The sequence below is a fragment of the Capra hircus genome, chromosome 22, assembly GCF_001704415.2.
Source record: "Capra hircus breed San Clemente chromosome 22, ASM170441v1, whole genome shotgun sequence".
NCBI lineage: Eukaryota > Metazoa > Chordata > Mammalia > Artiodactyla > Bovidae > Capra > Capra hircus.
In genome coordinates, this window is record NC_030829.1 from 9743425 (window position 1) to 9760610 (window position 17186).

Consider the following 17186-nt stretch of genomic DNA (forward strand, 5'->3'; position numbering starts at 1 on the left):
AGACTTATTTTTCACTCTGTAGCAAACCCTGTGCTGTCCATCTCAGATACATAACCATATCAGATCCAGATAACACAATTCCTACGTCCAAAAGATGAAGAAACAGAAACGTTGAGAGCTGTTAAAGCCCATGGAGCAGGGATGACCGAGGTCAACCTGGCAAAGCTGTGCAAAGCTGTTTCCTTCATCCCCTCACTGCCTCTGGCTCTATGGTCATCCTTAAATAAATTCTGATTGGATTCCAACCTCAAATTTAGATTCCATGAAGAGAATATTCATGGAAAACCTTAGCGTTCCCACAATCTGAACTGTGGCAAGACACTAGTCTTCGATAAAGCAGATTCAATTGTAATTTCTTCCAATTTCAGAACAAATTCCTTTCAGTAAGAGTCAAGGCTTAAACTCTGACATTTTCTTTGTAGTGGTGCATTGTTGGGCTTCTCTGGTGGCTCAGATAGTAAAGAGTCTGCCTGTAGTGCAGGAGATCAAGTTTGATCCCTGGGTCGGGAAGATCCCTTGGAGAAGGAATTGGCAAACCACTCCAGTATTCTTGTCTTGGCAAATCCCATGGATGGAGCAGCCTGGCAAGCTACAGGCATATGTTGGACACAAATTATTTATGGGAGTTAAAATGAACCTTCATTGAAATGAGAGATTTTTTTTTTAATTTGCCATGATACAATACTAAACTCCCAACAGGTTGCAATTAAGGACATACATACCCACAAATGAAATGTCATAGAAATTACAAACATTTAGAGGTGGCAGGTTTCTCTCAGATCTCTGGAAAGGTAAACCTGTATTTTTTTTTCTCCCACATAAAACCATACATCTTTCACCTTTCACCATGATATAAGCACTATTATATTCAAATTGCAGTTTTGTTTATTCATTTCATCCTGACAACAAATATCTTGGAGAGAGCTATAGGAAAATGTTGAAATGATTGATACTGCATTTGCTATCCAAAGCACAAATCAAATTATCTCCAACAGTACTCAAATCCCTTTTCCATCCGAAACACAGATAATAAATTACAATGTCAAAAATACGCTCTGGCATAAACATTTGTTTTGAAGATTAAAGATATGACCTGACTCTATCGTTAGTGAAAGTCATACAAATTCTGTTCTTTAGGAGATGGCAGCAGTATGAGGCCATAAAAAGAAAACGCACTTTTGGACTCATCATCTTGAGTACTTAATTTTTTTTAAGGGTACTTGAATTACCATCTCTTGAATATAGCAAAATCATTTTTGTATAATATGGGAAGCAGATCTGGTACTGTGCAAAAAAAAGGACTTGGATTCAGGATCTGTTTTTGCTACCTACTATGTAGATTTGGGGACATTTATAATCTCAGTTTCCTCATCCATATAATGGAAATGACAGCGGTGATGAATAAAATTGTTGCTAGTATTAAATGTCATTATGTGGGTAAAAATCCTCACCATTATACCTGATATGTAGTGTAGTAAAGTAAGTAAGCTCCCACACTTTAATTAACCCAGCATTTTTCAGTATTGTTTACCAAACACAGGTCCTCTCACACATCATCTTAAAACTCTGATGTGAACATCCTATGGAAATCAGAATAGTTATAGGTACCCCAATATCAAGTTTTCCTTGGCAGTGATTCTATTTGAGAAATGTGCTGGTTTAACTGATGATGTTAGCTTTTAAAATAAGGTATATTTTTAATAATAAAGGAATGCATGGCTATTACTGAAGTTTTATAAAATTAAAAATATAAAATAATAATGATTAATTACACTTAGGCTTATCATGCCCTCCTAAAAAAATTTGTAAGTTAAATTTTTAATTGAATATAAAACTTAAAAGATAAGGTGGAATGTACATTAAAAAGCTAATTACATGCACAATACTCCAAGCTATCAATGTAGGGAAGTTATAGACTTTTCTCTTCATTTAGGTGAGTTTTTAAGACATGAAACAAAATATGAACCTTCTAATGCATGTGAGCTCTTTTAGTATAGAACAAGGATCAACAGAAAACAATTCAATCCAAAAATGGGCAGAAGACCAAAATAGCCTTTTTGCCAAACAATAAATACAGGCAGCCTATAGGCACATGAAAAGATGCTCAATATCACTACTTATTAGACAAGTCAAAATCAAAACTACAATGAGATACCACTTCACATCAGTCAGATTGGCCATCATTAAAAAGTCTACAAATAACAAGTGCTAGCGAGGATACAGAGAAAAGGCAACCCTCCTACACTGGTGGTGGGAATGTAAGCTGGTACAGCCAACATGGAAATCAGCATGAGGGATCCTCAGAAACATAAAAATAGAGTTATCATATGATCCAGCAATTTCACTCCTGGGCATATATCCAAACAAAACTAATTCAAAAAGGTACATATACCCCTATGCTCAAAGCACTATCCACAACAGCCAAAACATGGAAACAACCTAACTGTTCATTGGCAGATGAATGGATAAACAAGAAGTGGTACATATACACAATGGAATACTACTCAGCCATTAAAAAAAAACAGTGAAATAATGCCATTTGCAGCAACATGGATGCAGCTAGAGATTATCATACCAAGTGAAGTCAGAAAGACACCTACCAAATGCTATCACTTCCATGTGGAATCTAAAACAGGACACAAGTGAACCTATCTATGAAACAGAAACAGACTCACAGACATAGAGAACTGACTTGTGGGTGCCAAAAGGGAGAGTAGGAGAGGGAGGCTGGGGTCAGCAAATGCAAACTATTACATTTAGGACAGAAAGCAACCCTTCCTGCTGTATACAGCACAGGGAATTATATTCAGGATCCTGAAATAGATCATAATGGAAAAGAATATTTTTTAAAAGAATGTATATATAGAATTGAATCACTTTGCCGTACAGCAGAAATTAACACAACACTGTAAATCAACTATACTCCAATTTTAAATTTAATAATTTAAATTTAACAATTTAAAAAAAGAACAGTAAGTCGTTCTGACACAATAAAATTTGTTCCAGCAATTCCTTTGGTAAGTAAGTAGACCTGCTGGGCAAGAGCAAGCTCTAGTGCTATAATAAGGTCACCTCTTGTGACTGTTGCTGCAGCTCAAAGAACTCCCTGTACACAACAGGCAAAACAAAAACCAGAAACCATAATCCGTTCTGTCAAGACAGAACTTCAGAGGAGGAAGAAATTTAGAAATGTTTAGAGAATTTGCAGCAGGTACCTGAGGGCACATGTTTCCACGTCTACTGAACTCGAGTGTGCTCCAACCAGTTCTCTCCCGTATCTTTTCCGATCCTGGTGCTTAATTCTCCCGTATCATTGAAGACCAGGTGAGAGCCAGGGAGAGCTCTAAACAGCCCGAGGATCAAAGCATGTGGTGATTTCCGTTGAAGTCAGCACGTGTTTTTTCTCGATAGGACAGATACACGGGGGCTGAATTCTGCATTCTGTGCACTGATGGAGCTCCCCCTGTGACTCCTGGGGCCCAGCACCCAGAGAACAGTGACAGCGCTCCTTACAACTCACTAAACTGTGCAGAGCCATTACCAGGCCAGGCCCAGCCCACCTCTCCTTCTGTTCCCTGTGGGCACCCAGAAACCCTTAAGGGTCTAAGTCAGTGTAACCTGATTAAAATTCACAGCGACAGAAACGCCTGCGTCCACACTCCATGCCATCCTGCAAGAGGCGAAGGTTAAAGCACGCAGGGCAACCTCAAAAGGCCGCGCGGTCCAGGTCTCTCCACCGGATCAGATGTTTCGGGCTCGTCTGCCCATGCCGCCCTCCACAGCTACCCGGTCCCCAAGGTCAAGGTACAAAACACGCTGCTCAGAAACCCCTAAGTCTAGGCAGACTGAACCCAGACGCCGGGAAGCCAGCCCTCGTCCACCGTCTACCTCCCCAGGGCTGCTGCCTTGGCCTGTTCCGGACCACTCGCAGGTCCACCGCACCTCCGAGCCCCCTCAGCCCCGCCTGGCCCGACCCCAGCCCTGCAGCTCCTGGGTCCGCGCTGCACCGGACCAGCTGCATAGCTGCCCCGCAACCCTCCGGACCTGCGCAACTCCTCCCTCCAGCCTGCCTCTCACCTCCCCAGCAACCCCAGCCGTCAGCACCGGGCCCGGCCACCCAACACACCCAGCCGTCAGCACCCAGGCCCCAGTGCATCCACTTTCGGAGCAGCAGCAGGAGCATCGGTCAGCAGCAGTGGCGTGGCCGTCGAGGGCCTCCGTGAGCCTGTGCAGAGGTGGGTGGGGCCGGGAGCTGACCCACCGCGTGAGGTCACCTGGTCCAGGTGCTGCGGCCCACACAGCAAAGAAGAAAGCAAGTATCATTAACGTGAATTGCCTGGCTTGCCCGAAGTTTTCTACCACTTCTTGTTTATTCCTATGTTTTCTTTAGACTCATTCCACATATAAAACCTGGTGTGTAGCTTTTTCACTTAACATTTTAACAAACTGTTCTAAACTTAACAGATTTTGTCAGTAAAATATTCTATTGTTTTCACTGAGTTACCGTGCCGGAATTTACCCAACCATTAATTGGTGATAATGGATTTATGATTTTACCGAGTTACGATTCTTACAAACTAGTATTAAAGTCTCCTAAAATTCTAAAATTCATAAGTTCTCTTCCCCATATTTTGAGTCTCTGAGACCGCTTGGACTGTAGCCTGCCAGGCTCGTCTGTCATGGGATTTTTGGGGCAACAATACTGGAGTGGGTTGCCATTTTCTCCTCCAGGAGATCTTCTGAACCCAGGAATCGAACCTGTCTCTCCCATGTCTCCTGCATTGCAGGCGGATTCTTTATCAGCTGAGCCACTGGAAAAGCCCCTTTTCATCACAGTTATCACCAAATTCGTGAAACCCCTTCCATCATTTCAGTTAGCAGTGATTTCTCACTCTTCCAAGTTCGTGTAAATCTTATTCTGTATTTCTAGCTCATCACTGATTATGTTTCCTCTTCATTTATTTAGGTAATATGTCTTTGTTCACTTTTTTTATCCATTTAATATTTTAAGTTTAGGCCTAGTAAATGACAAGGGTTTTTCTAGATATCTTGTCTATGTACTGTGCTTAGTTGCTCAGTCATGTCTAACTCTTTGCAGCCCCATGGACTGCAGCCTGCCAGGCTCCTCTGTCCATGGGGATTCTCCAGGCAAGAATAATGGAATGGGTTGCCATGCCCTCCTCCAGAGGATGTTCCCAACCCAGGGATTGAACCCAGTTCTTCTGCGTTGCAATTAGATTTTTTATTGTCTGAGCCAGCAGGGAAGCCCAATTTGCCTATAAAACAAAGCAAACATGTTTTGAAAGTAAACATTTTTCCTTTCAAAAAACACACAACCTACTTACGTTAAATAAACTCAAAATATATACTTATACATTTTCACTAGTTCTGTGAGGCAAAAGCAGGGAGTACAGGAGACAATAAATAAAGAAATATCATATTGCAGATGTGAGCAGAGTGGAGGGGGTGAAAATAATTCATTTGGCCTTGGTGAGGAAGTATTAATAAACTGTCAGCCAAGACATCAAGATGTAAAGAAATTAGTCAAGTGAAAAATAGGAGTGTGAAGGAACAACATTCTAAGCAGAAGGAAAACCATAGGCAAATGTTGTGAAGCAGAAAAAAGACAGTTTTCCAAGAATTAAGAGAAGGTCATTCAAGGATGCGGTATAAAGCTGTGCAGTTGTCAGTGCAAATGGAGCCCCATAGGGTTTTGCAGCGGTGCCCTGAGGTCAAAATGTCTTGAGTGAACCAATGGACTAGAAAAGTAGAATGGCATCTGTGTGGAAAGGAAGGCAGAGCCAAATCATTCATCAGTCTCCTGGAGCATTCACATCTCTTTAAGTGTAAAGGGAAGTCTCTTACAAGATGTAACCAGCAGTTTCTATAATCCAACTTCAGATGTTTATTTATTCTCCTAGAAAGAAAGACTATAGGTTGATACATCTTTGCATACCTTTTATCTTTAATATATTTTTAACTCCACAGTACCTAATATAATTCTTTGAGGATATCTTGTTTTTAAATGCTTATTTTCTAGGATAAAATTATTAGGGGAAGCACTGACCAAAACCTCCCAATAGTAACCATTTGCATGAGTTAATCTTAAAACAGAAAGTCCTACTGAGGAATGCAGAACTAACAAGCTACTAACACAACTGGCAGAATCTGGGAAAGATCAAAAGGAGAAGCGACTTCAACCCATAATCCTACCCTCCCAGAATGCTCCTGCCTGGAATCCATCTTGGCTGAGTGATGCACACACCACCAGGAATGACCCTGAGTCAGAATGACTGGCCAGAGACGACCTGGAAACTAACCACATCACCGTAAAACTGGAGACTGCAGGCTGTGCGGCAGTTCTCCTGGATCCACTTACCCAGGTGCCCCTTCCTATGAAAGTTTCTTGTTTTGTCAGCACATGGGTCTCCCTGGACAGTTCATTTCTGAGTGTTAAACAACAGGCCCCTCTTGAGCCCTTTCCTGCAACAAAATGAGTTAGTGTTTCTATCTTCTGCAGCATGCATGTATTATCATCATAGCCAAGCTATTTTCTTATATCCCTCCACCAACTCCCACGGGAAAATGCGGATGAAATTCTGCACCTTTTTCCCCCCCAGGTGGTATTTCTTTAATCATTTTTAATCAAGTTTGAACCTTCCCAAATAGCTGACTTGAGCTCACGGTATTGTTGTCAGCTAGAAATGACCATGAACTACAAACATTGGGTACAATGATGGCTTTGACAGTCTAAGTATAAAAGAACTGTCAAGCTTGTCACTCTAAGGCTACAGGTTACAGAAAATTCAAAAATAAAGTTTGGTGTTCCCTTTGAATCAATCTGTCACCACCTCTGCTAATCCCATTTCCAGAAGGGCTTACTTTCTAACAGATTACATATTATAGCCCTTGACCTTTCTGAGAAGACTCAATAAAGTTGAATTTTTAGCAAGTTAGAGGTTGTATGGTCCTTTCCCAGTGGAAATCCACTGGGTGGACGGAAGTAAATTACTAGACTGGGGAGGGAAAGTCACTTATATTGCATAAACCAGTGCCAATCAGTTAGTAATAACTGTATGGAGAAAGATTTGGAGACCACATTTGGGCTGGGGAGGAGATGATTAATAACTGTCACATGTTCAGAAAGAAGAAATGGCATTTGAACACATGGTTATTTCTGTCCAAGATCATTTAGAATGGCTAGGGCAGAGAATTTAATCAAAATACAAAACAGGAGATTTAAAACAAGATTTTTAAAGAACAGTAAAATCATATTCAATATAAAAAGGCTTGTGAAATTAAAAATAATATACAAAGTATTAGTAAGTTGGTAATAAAAATGACCTTGAAATAAATATGGGTAATAAGCCTAAACAGTTCTTGAATTGTTTTAATAGTCCATTTTATTTACCTTACTTACTGAACTATTCTTTGAATTTCTCATCAATGTTACATTGATTTTCTTGGATTTTCACATTGAGAATCTGCAGGTAATTATAACAAATTTCATCACAACTTCCAAACACCTAAATATCTTTTTCTTATTGCACTGACTAGAAGTTCTTAAAAAATAAAAATAATGAAGGAGTAAGTGTATTTTTTTTCTGTTCTTACCTTTAATGGAATTATTTTATTACTTTAGCACTGAGAGTCAGAGATTACAATTGTGGTATTTGTTCAATCAAAATAGAATTTACATTTTATAAATAATTTTTTGACATTAATTGATATCATTCATATGATCTTCTTCACCTTCAAATTATTATGTAATATATTTCCCAATGTTGCCAAAATAAACACACTTGATTATGGTATACTATTCATGTTAAAGTAATTGATATACCAGTATCTTATTTTAAGATTTTTGTTTTGATATTTGAAAAATGAGAATTACCCAGATATTTTTTCTTAGGTATAATTATTGGTAAGATTATTGCATTGACACAGTGCTTGTTTTACGAATTTCTGTATTTCGCTGCAGTTTATGTTCTAGGAGCAACTTTAAGGTAGTAATTAAGAGTCCAGGTTCTCACAAATCAGAACAAAATAGTACTGGCCTAAAGCAGACCCTTAGATTGATGCTTGGGACACTACACAACCACACACAAAAAAGTGAAACTACACATCCATGTACAAAAAAGGTTGAGAAACTACACAGCCACGTATAAAAAAGTGAAGCTGGATCACTATCTTACACTGTACAGAAAAATAAACTCAAAATGGATTGAACACTTGCATGTAAGATCTGAAATCATCATACTCTTAGAAGAAAACATAGGGATAAGTTACCTGATATCAATAACAGCAATGATTTTTTTGAATTTGACACCACTTGCAAACAAAATAAAAGCAAAAATAAACAAATGAGTCTACATCAGACTAAAAAACTTCTGTACCACAAGGGAAATCATCACCAAAATGAAATGGCAACCTATAGGATGAGAGAAAATATTTGCAAATCATATCTGATGAGAGGTTAACATCCAATATATATAAAGAACTCTGTGAGGACTTGCCTGGTGGTGCAGCAGTTAAGAATCCACCTTGCAATGCAGGGAACACCAGTTCAGTCCCTGGTCCAGGAAGATTCCACATGGTGCAGAGCAACTAAGCTACTGTCCCACCACTACTGAGTCCATGCGCTGCAACTACTGAAGTTCATGTGCCTAGAGCCTGAGCTCCACAAAAGAGAAGCCACTGCAATTAGAAGCCTTGCACTGCAATGGAGAGTAGCCCCTGCTCACGGTGACTAAAGAAAGCTCACATGCAGCAGTGAAGACCCAGCACAGCCAAAAATAAAGAACTTATATTAGAATCAATAGGGGAAAAAAAACCACACAAAAACTCCCAAACAATCCAATTTTAAAAAGGGCAGAGAAGCTGAACAGATATTTTTCCAAAGAAGACAGACATACAAAACGGTCAACAGGTACCTGAAAATGTGCTCAGCATAACTAATCACTGGGGCTTCCCTGGTGATTCAGTGGTAAATAATCTGCTTGCCAATACAGGAGACATGGGTTTGATTCCTGGGTCAGGAATATGCTCTGGAGGAGGAAATGGAAACCCACTCCAGTATCCATGCTTGGGAAATCCCACGAACAGAAGGAGCCTGGCATCCTTGGAGTCCAGTCCATGGGGTTGCAGAAGAGTCGGACACAACTTAGCAACCCAACAACAACAATCATTAGGGAATTGCAAATCAAAACCACAATAAGCTGTCACCTGTTAGAATGGCTATTAGGAGAAAGACAAGAAATAACCAGTGTTGTCAAGGATGAGGGGAAAGGGGAACACTTGGGCACTATTGTTGGGAACATAAATTGGTGCAGCCATGATAAAAAATAGTCTGAAGTTTCCCCTCAAAAATAATAATAGAGTTACCACATGATTCAACAAACCCACTTCTTCTAATAATATTCATCTGAAGGAATAGAAGTCACTATCTTGAAATGATATCTGCACCCCTATGTTTATTGCAGCAGTATTTACAATAGCCAAGACATGGATAAAACCTAAAGTACGCAACAAATGAATGGATAAAGAAAACGTGGAATATTATTCAGCCACTAGAAGAAAACAAAAGTCCTGTCATTTGCAACAATATGAATACACTTTGAAGGCATTATTTGAAACGGAATAACTCAGACCAATAATGAAAAATATTATGTGATCTCACATATATGTGGAATCTAATAAACACCCAAACTGATAGATTTAGAGAAGATATGGGTGGTTACCAGATGTATGAAGTAGGGGTAGACAAAATGGGTAAAAATGGCCAAAAGGTTTAAACTTCCAGTTATACGATAATTAAGTCCTCGGGATATAGCATACAGCATAGTGACTTTAGTTAACAATGCTGCTGCTGCTGCTGCTGCTAAGTCACTTCAGTCTTGTCCAACTCTGTGTGATCCCATAGACGGCAGCCCACCAGGCTCCCCCGTCCCTGGGATTCTCCAGGCAAGAACACTGGAGTGGGTTGCCATTTCCTTCTCCAATGCATGAAAGTGAAAAATGAAAGGGAAGTCGCTCAGTCATGTCCGACCCTCAGCGACCCCATGGACTGCAGCCTTCCAGGCTCCTCTGTCCATGGGATTTTCCAGGCAAGAGTACTGGAGTGGGGTGCCACTGCCTTCTCCAATACTGTATATTTAAAAGTTGCTAAGAGAGTAGATCTTAAAAAATTCTTGTAACAGGAAAAAGAACTTGTAACTATAAGTGGTGATGGATGTTAACTAGACTTATTTTGGCAATCATTCTGCAATATACCCATATATATATATCATGTAATACAGCTTTATATGCCAGGTATACCTCAATAAAATTTAAAAAAGAGAATCTAAGCCCTGAAGTGTGAACTATTTGGGTTAGAAATCCAGTTTCATTACTTACTAGTATTCCCCATTTGTAAGAAAAGGAATAAGAATGGTACCTACATCATAAGATTGTGAATGTTAAATAATAGTTGGTACCAAGTACTTACCAGGGTTTGTGTCAAGTAATAAGTACTCAACAGTGATGCAAACACATACACATAGGCACACTCAAAGAAACACACAAATTAAGAATCTGTTACATTTTATTAATTTTATTGCCCATCCTACACAACATGTGGGATCTTACTCCCCCGATTATGGATTCAGTCTGTGCCCCCTGCATTGGGAGCAAGAGTCTTAACCACTGGACGACCAGGGAAGTCTCAAGAATGTATTATATTTTTAAAGCATCATAAAATTTGCCAGTAAAATTAGTGACAATCTAATGCTTCTTGAACCCTTAATTCTTTGAAATCCCTTTCCGCTTCTCCCATATGTGTTTGCCTTTCAAGGCTCTCTGCCTCTTCTGTCTTTTTTTATATTCAATTTGTATTAGCCCAGATACCAACTATTTCAGTGAGATTTTAAAAAGGCATTAATGAGTTACACATAGCTTTTTAAATATATAATTAGCTGCTTAATCCCCTCTGAATCTGGGCTATATCCTATTTCTCTCTCCTAATAATTTCTTCTTCTTCAACACTGTAAGAGATTTGTCTGTTTATCAGTGTTTCCCAAGACCAGCTCTTGAATTAAATACTCAGTTTGTCTTCTTTTGGTTTTCTAATTTATTGATTTCTGTCTTGATTTCTTTCTTTCTTTCCTTTTGATTTTTATTTTCTGGAATGCATAGTCTCTGCCTGACCGAGTATGCAACGGCAGGGAGAGCGGCCTGGAGAGGATTTGTGGGTCGTTATCTGCAGCTAAAGTTGACAAAAGGGTGTTTCTGTTTCCTACCCTAGGGGAGTCTCTAGGGTCTGGGTCAAGGATCATACGGGTGAGGGGTTGTGTGGTAGGGCACAGAGCACCCTCTGGGCTGTCGTATATGGTCTCTGGACAGATCTAGTGTAAGATTGTGAGGTTTGAAATAAGACACCTAGATTTGAGTCCAGGCTCTGCTACTTATTATCTTTGCAATAGAGCCCTTCTTTTTTTTTTTTAATTTATTTATTTGGCAGCAGCAGCTGTTAGTGGCAGCATGCAGGATCTTTAGTTGCAATATGTGGGATCTAGTTCCCTGACCAGGGATCAAACCCGGGCCCCCTGGATTGGGATCACAGAGTCTTAGCCACTGGACCACCAGGAAAGTCCCTTCCTTAACTTCTTTAAACTTCATTTTTCTCATCTGTGAAAATGGTGTAGTAATGGTATTTTCCTCATAAGGTTATTGTAAGGATTAAATTAGACAATGCAGGGAGTGCATTTACTTCACTGGCATAACCCTCCTGGTAAATACTGATGCATGAGTGTGTGTGTGTGTGCGTGTGCATATAAAACATTTCTTGAATTAATAATTCAAAAATATTTCTTGAATGAGCCTTGGGAATTTCCTTCCAGCCTTAAAACCCTACATGTTCCTAGAACCCAATCTTGTGAAGAGATTGAAGAGCTCACTGAACCTCTGCAGCTATTACGTGATAAAAATGATTGAAGCCACTTGCCAACATAAAAGTGCCTTGTGCACAGTTATTAATAATACTGAGCAGTGCCCATTATAGAAAACCTGCAGCTTTTATGCTTCCATAATTTTAGGCATGCTATCATCCTCTCAAGAAAGAAGAATCACCTCCAACACAAATCCTACCAGCTCTCTATTTTCCAATAAAGAGAACCTTGCAAATGATGAAAACAATGGCAGGTCTTTTCCACTAGCCCCACTTGGAGGCAGGGAAGGGATGTGGATGACGAACATTTACCTTGCCCTCCACAAATCACCACCTGCTTGGCGGTTTCCAAGCTGATGGCAAGATCTTCCATTAACAGACATGGGAAGGAAAGTGTTTCTCCTTAGACAAAGAGCCATTTCTGAAAAGAAAAGCACTTCCTTAGGATAAAAAGAACATGAAAAAAAAATCATTTAGAGAAAAATAACCAAACTGGACTCCCCAAAGGAAAGCACATATTCTTGTACATGGCATATATACTTGTTTCAGGGAAGTCACTTAGGGAAAATCTTTGACATTCTAGAAGCCTCTCATTTTTTTTTTTTGCGTGACTTTATATAATGACTCCACTTCCCATTTAGAGGGCAGGAAATGATTGTTTATTATTCTGCATTGCTGTGCGTAAATTTTTAAAATTAGAATGTAATTTGTTGGGCTGATAGCAAATATATAACATTTATACTATATATAAAACACAAGTCAGCCTCTATAAACTGCATAAAATGATGATAGAAAATTACTATATAAACATAGTAAACATTTTAATCATAACCAGGGCACTGAGAGAGTGCCCTGAGAAAAAGTTACCTATAATATGAAGTAAAGACATGAATATAAGGATCCAAAGAGTAGAAAAAATAAAACAGGAGGAGAGAGACAGGTTGAGAGTTGGTGCCAACAGCCTTGTCTTTAGTAAGATCATAGGGTCAGAGTTGTCTGCGTGCCTGCTAAGTTGCTTCAGTCGTGTCCGACTCTGTGCGACCCTATGGACTGCAACCTGCCAGGCTCCTCTGTCCATGGGATTCTCCAGGCAAGAATACTGGAGTAGGTTGCCATGCCCTCCTCCAGGGGATAAATCTGACCCAGGGATCGAACTTGAGTCTCTTATATCTCCTGCTTTGGCAGACAGGTTCTTCACCACTAGCACCACCTGGAAAGCCAGAGTGGTCTACCTGAGGGGATAACATTCTCAGTAACTCACTCCAGACATAAGCTTTATGGATCATTTCCTCCTCAGCATCCTCCTAGATGAGCACTCCAGCTCTGCTTATCTATCTGCCTCCGAGAACCAGAAAGATACTCAGACTTGCCATGCTATCTCTGGGGTCTCTGTCCTGCCAGCTAGAAAAAAAAGATTGGGGTTTGATTTTTGAAGAGGTCGGTGGGGAAGGAAAACAACTACAGTTTAAGATGAGGAGCTTCTATTTTTTTTTTTCCTCCAGGTCACAAAGTAGTCTTGGAACAAAACTATCTTTTACAAAAAGACTTTAGTAGATTTTTTTAAAAACAGATCTCAGTAAACTTGATATGCTTGATGGAGCCATAATTAGAGCTTGATCCCATGATATTAAATGTTACATCCTTTACAAAAATTATTGGTCATTTACATAATAACATGAAAAGAGAAGAACAACTGTTTTTCATATTATGTATCTTTTCCCAAGATTCTATTCCATATCAGCTGTTAACAGGTTAAAATAAGAGACACTTATTACATATGAAACTTTTTTTTTGAGATGGGCCTCTTATGCCTTCTTGCATGTTTCCTGAGGATTTTCTGAATTCAATATTCAAGTAGCAGTCAAAAATCTCCAGGACTTAGTAAGCAACTACGTTCCACTCTACATCCCTGACCCAGTGATAACATTTCCATTGTGTGTGTGTGTTTCCATTGTGTGTGTGTGTTTCCATTGTGTGTGTGTGTTTCCATTGTGTGTGTGTGTTTCCATTGTGTGTGTATGTTTCTTTTGCCCAATGTTGATGTAAGATTAAGATAATTTGAAGTATTTGATGGTATAGATGTTGCACTTAAAAGATAGAAGCAGGAAATCCCTCTGAACAAATATCTTTGAGAGGAAAGGCTGCAGTGAAAAGTTGGGTTGCATCAACTTCCAGATAAAAGTCTCTCCTCCAGTTGTCATGCAGAACATGAAGGTTTTTCTTATTTTCAGAAAACAATGAAATTGGGAAGGAATTATGAAATGCTTCAGAGGAAGGGAAAGGGCATTTCCTTTCCTTGTACCTTTGTTCAGGATCTTTATGAAAAGATAAACTTGAGTCCTGCCTTCACTCTCTCTCACAGTATTATGGAAACTATCATAGCCATGAAATCTCTTGTGATTTTGTCAGCCAGAGGTATCTTTATTGAACTTATTCAAGGACTAGTAAAGGTACTGGTTAACAGCACCCAGCTGCAAATCTTGCTGGTAGAATTAACTGGTGAAACCAGGAAAGGAATCAGGGTTTTAGCAAGCAAACTAGAAACCACAGACAACATAGACACCTTACGCCCCCTATTGTTAAAAATGTATAAATCTGGAGATACATCCATCTACACTCAGCACCAGGTACATCTCTCTCTCTCTCTTTTAAAATGATTTTTATTTTTGATTATTAAAAAAGGTTAAGCTTTTTATTTTATATTGGTGTATGGCTGATTAATAATGTCATGATAGTTTCAGGTGGACAGCGCAGGGACTCAGCCATACATATACATGTATCCATTCTCCCGTAAACTCCATCTCTTATGACTTGTGATCAGGGCTGTTCCCCATGCAGAGAGCTTCTTGTTATTTTTACCAACCTACCAGATGGCCTGCTCAGTCCATGTTCTCATTATTATTATAGCCACGTGGATACTGTCACGCCAGGCATGAGGAATGGACTGGTTAGGAGGACTCCAGCATACACAAAGCTCCTGTGGAGAGCCCTGCTAATTGCCCTGTGGTCCAGACTCAGCATCACCGTGATTTCCTGACAGCAATCCAGATGGTTGCAGCCTCTACTGTAGGCATGCCAGACTGGGAAGGAGGGCACTGACACCTGCTCAAGGAAGATGGCTGAGCCCATTTATTCTGATTTACAAAGATGACACGGATTCCAGAGTGCTGGCCCTGTGGGACCACAGAGCCCATTTCTAAACAGCAGACACTGAGTCCTCCTCAGCCATCCACTTCCCTGCCCTCTGGCCTTGCTTCTAACAGAAAGTTAGCTGCAGCCCTTAAACTCTGTTTGCTCTCTCGTTTTATTGCTGGCAGAAAGCAGTGCAGTTTATCAACATTATCTCATATCGGCAGATCCCAGACAGTGAAATGGTAGTTGTTGGGGCCATTAAAAGCTACTTCCACACTCTGCCTGGTGCAGAATTTATAGAGCCTCTCTGTTTTAGGTCCTGGAAAGTACAGATCGTCTCATTATATGAAATGACAACCTAGTGCCTCAGAGATAGGGCAAATCTGAGTACTCACGGGCCTCAGGTACAACTGGGCTTTTGAGGCTTGTTAAAAATGATGCTGATAAACTTTTAAGATTTTTATGGGGTGCATCCTTTCCTATGTTCAGGCTTTCAAGAGAAAATATACTTCATCTCAGAATGCTCTGGCAAATCCTCTTCTGAGGAAATTCACATTCCTTTCTTATCAATTTTGCTCTTTATACTCACCTGTATTTCCACAGTGCATTTCTGCGTATGTGTGTTTTCATTTGAGCTCCTCAGAAACGGAGGCCGAGACAGGATTCTTGCGTACGTGGTTTACTGAAGAAGTGCTCTGGGGAAAATGGAAGTGAAAATCAAAGTCAGGGGAGCAGGGTGGGGCAAAGAAAGGAGCTGAGCAAAGCAGAGGCCTCGGCTTGATCCCACAGGGACTGCGGAGGATGAGTTAAATACCCCGGAGATGGCTGCACCATGTTGTCAGGAAACCTTTTTTTCTTTTTTTCTTTTTTTTTGCCCCTCTGTCAGTGAGTCACAGTCTCTGATATGGAGGAAAGATGGGCAGGGTTTGTTGTAACTCTCAGGCAAGGAGAATTTAGCTCAGGGAAAGGGCAATCCATGGTCATCATGATTTGATGATCCATCACCTGGGAATTTGTTAGACCTGTCAATTCTCAGGGAGCTCCTCAGACCTACTGAATCAGAAACTCTGGAAATGGGGTGCAGAATTCGGAGGCCCACCAACCCTCCAGGTGATTGTGATTCATAATAATATTTAAGAACCACTTCTTTAAGTCAGTTCCCTGGAGAACAGGGTCATCACTCACAGCAGCTGCAGGATGGTTGCACAAGCCTGGTAAAGGGGAACAATGATTTCTATTAGGTCTCAGGAAAGCACACACACAAAGAAATGTGTGTGTGCTCAATGGTGTCCAACTCTTTGCAACCCCCTGGACTGTAGCCCACCAGGCTTCTCTGTCCATGTAATTTTCCTGGCAAAAATACTGGAGTGGGTTCCCATTTCCTATTTCAGAGGATCTCCCTGACTCAAGGACTGAAACAAACAAAGAAAAATGGAGGCTAAATCTTAAGTCTGAGGAGATATTAATTGGGTAAAAGAGGTGGGTTTCTATTCAGGGGGAGAATCATATATGAAGGTTCTAAAGCGAAAAAAGGTTATTGAAGAACTGACTGAAGAGTAATATAGCCAGAATATCAAGCACAAGGTAAATAGCAGTGCCAGGTGAGAGTTGAAAGGTAGGCTGGGATCAGAAAGGTGCTTCTAGCGGCCAAAAATAACTACGGTTAACATTTACAGAGCATTTGCTACATGCTAGATACTTTGCTAAGTGCTTCTCACACATCTTAATCAGTCCTCATAACCATACATGATGTAGAGAAATTAGATGAGGGCAGTGAGCCTTATTAACTAAGGCGAACAGTAGTGAGTGACGGAGCAGAGTGCTGACCCAAAACTTTAGGTACAAAGCCCCCATGCTAACCACCACATTCTGACATGGTATGGATTTTTGGAGCCTAATCCTAAGAGCAATGGAAAACCACTCAAGGATTTACCAGAAAAGTGATATGGTCATGTTTGTATTGTATAAAGAGTATCTTAGCTCTTTGACACATAATAAAGATGTAACATTTCATAAGTTTAAGGTGTACAATGTGATCTGATACATGTAGTTCAGTTCAGTTCAGTCGCTCAGTAGTGTCCGACTCTTTGCCACCCCATGAATGGCAGCAGCCAGGCCTCCCTGTCCATCA